This window comes from Limulus polyphemus, unplaced genomic scaffold (assembly GCF_000517525.1).
Source record: "Limulus polyphemus unplaced genomic scaffold, Limulus_polyphemus-2.1.2 Scaffold1267, whole genome shotgun sequence".
In the NCBI taxonomy this organism is placed as follows: Eukaryota; Metazoa; Arthropoda; class Merostomata; order Xiphosura; family Limulidae; genus Limulus; species Limulus polyphemus.
Window position 1 is genome coordinate 18,216 of NW_013666877.1, and position 2,520 is coordinate 20,735.

Below are 2,520 nucleotides of genomic sequence, written 5' to 3' on the forward strand. Positions count from 1 at the left end.
AATTATTAGAAAGATAAAAAAAAACAGGTTTAGATAAACAAATTTGTAACTTTTCTTTTCCTTGAAAGTATATTCTCTTCAGTTTCCGTAGGCACAAACAATTCGTTCTGTAATAATGATAAACTTTTATTGTTGTTTTTACTGTATGTAAAAATATTGACGAAAAGATTATGTATACAATCTACAATAGACTACTTCGTCTTATTGTGACTAGATTGGTTTGTTTTGCTCAAAACAAACTTGTGTAGTAATATGTAGTGAGACCAGTGGCGTAAGTATGCCGCCGCATCCCCCGTATACTTCTTGAGCAGAAGGGAGAGAATCTTTTGTAGTTACGCCACTGAGTAAGACACTGTGACTTCAATAATCATATAAGCCCACTGAAGTAATTAAACACAAAGTTTGACAAATATCGAAAAGCACTACGGGAAAAACTAATGCTAGTAAATTGGGAACAGTGCTTATCTCTACATCAAAAACTAAGCAATGACGGACATTATGACGTGTTCCAAATTTGGGTTAGTTTATATATAGGAAATGATAGAAATGAACGTTTCTTGCGAAGTTGGACAATTTTAACTTTCTTAATTTGTTGCGTTCAGTTGAAGGCTAAGAGACAAAGACATTACCCAGCTTTCTTTCTGTCTTTGTTGAATCTCATGTAAAAGTACGTGACGACTAGGGTGAAGGCAGCTACTCGACTCGTGGGCTACCCTAATCGAATAGTGGGATTTGACCATCACTCCTATAACGCTCCCTCGGCCCCAAAGTACGAAGAGCGATTTTTTTTTCTTTTTTGGAGGGAGCGATAACTGGGCGCGAATCACAGAAGTTTGGATTCACGGCCCGACACAATAAGTAGCTGTTAAGTTGGGTTTGGCGGCCTGTTTCATTACAGAAGGATTAAAAATGAAAGCGTCTCCGTTTTGCAAATTTCAACGACCTCATTTTTCTCACCCACGCATCTCTATCGCTGTATTAAAGAAGTCTTTGCTAATATCGTGAACTTCAGTTATCCGCATCTGAAATACCAAAAAATATATATAAAAACTGCGTGGGTTTAAGCCAGGTGACGTTGGTTTTCGCTGAGCCACTAGCTAGGCGGAGCGTGATATATAACAGGAGGAGGAGGTGCCTACCACGGAATATCATAGATAGACAGACTCACGCGCCGTTGACCAAACTACAATCACACAGCAACTAGACAAGACTCAGGACTTCGTGTCGGTAGATCAAAGTTAGGTGAGAAGACCAGAAAGGTTTCACTTCTAATCTAGAGAAGAAAGGAAAACTGCTACCAGGGTTGCGTTCAACATGAAACCATCCACCCTTCGCAGAGCACCGTTGGTTCTCTTCTTTGTCCTGGCAGGTGAGTCACTAATCCCCGATTTTTATTTAAAATATTATGTATCTAATTAGTTTGCTACTTTCTCAACTTCACGAAATAACACGAGTACAATTATGGCGATATTTTAAAAGAAAACTCTAAAGACAACCTCTACTTGTCGCTCAAAGAACTTTTCATTGTAGGAAATTATGTCTATCTCATAATGTCATATCTTGGCATCGTTTTAGCCTGAGGAATCTTAGTTATGATAAATACTGTAACGGTCTAAAGTGAACATGCCGTTACAATCAGGGTTCATTTTGAACGAAGCGTTATGTTCGTAGTTTTGAAAATTTTGAGTCGACGAAACCTTCAAAGGTTAAGTCCACATTTTCGAACTGTAAAGAAAGTGAATACGATTAATCTAAATTTAATTTCTGGTAACTTAATTCCGCCGAAATTCGCGTTTACTATTAACCTCTTTAATCATTTACAATCATAAAAGAGACTGGAAAAGTAGTGTACAAGTGAAAGACAGCATCTAATTCTTGTACAATGAGTATCACATGGATATATGTTCATCTGTGGCTCAGCAGTATGCTTGGATTTGGGGCTCGAACCCGCCGATGCACATAGCGCAGATAATCATGGCGCAGCAAGCTGCTAAAACATAGATTGATAGATGTTTTGAAAACATGCAAGCCGAAGTACACTTATTATAATGTTGTACAAAAATGTATCATTTCAATTCGTACTTTTTAATATTTCTGAGAGATGTTAAGTGATCACACTAGAAAATGAAACGACCGGTTAAAACCTATTATAAAAGTATCATTTTATTGGATGCGTATAACGTAGTTTAACTATGTAACGGTTATAAACACCGTCACCAACGAGTTTAGTCTTCACGTAAAAAGCTTCGTAACTACATAACTTCACCGAAGTTCAGTCAAGTCACTTTGACTGTAACTCTCTCGTTTATATTTTTAACTTCAAAAAAGACTGATAACACAGGTCTGCAATGGTTTTATTGTCTCTAAATTTTTAACTTCAAAAAAGACTGATAACACAGGTCTGCAATGGTTTTATTGTCTTGAAATTTTTACATGTTCTACAGTAATTCCTGTATGCTGAATCTGAAAATGATATCCATTTTTCTCCATCACGTACAGATTTTTCACAAAACGTTATGC

At 36.9% G+C, this 2,520-nt stretch overlaps 1 long non-coding RNA gene across 1 annotated transcript in view; it reads left to right on the forward strand.

Moving 5' to 3' along the window:
• Positions 1–1,161: 1,161 nt before the first annotated feature.
• Positions 1,162–2,520, forward strand: part of LOC111086626 — a 44,838-nt gene continuing 43,479 nt past the window's right edge. Inside the window, exon 1 of the long non-coding RNA XR_002611360.1 lies at positions 1,162–1,369. This is a non-coding gene — a long non-coding RNA (uncharacterized LOC111086626). The remainder of the gene's footprint in view (positions 1,370–2,520) is intronic.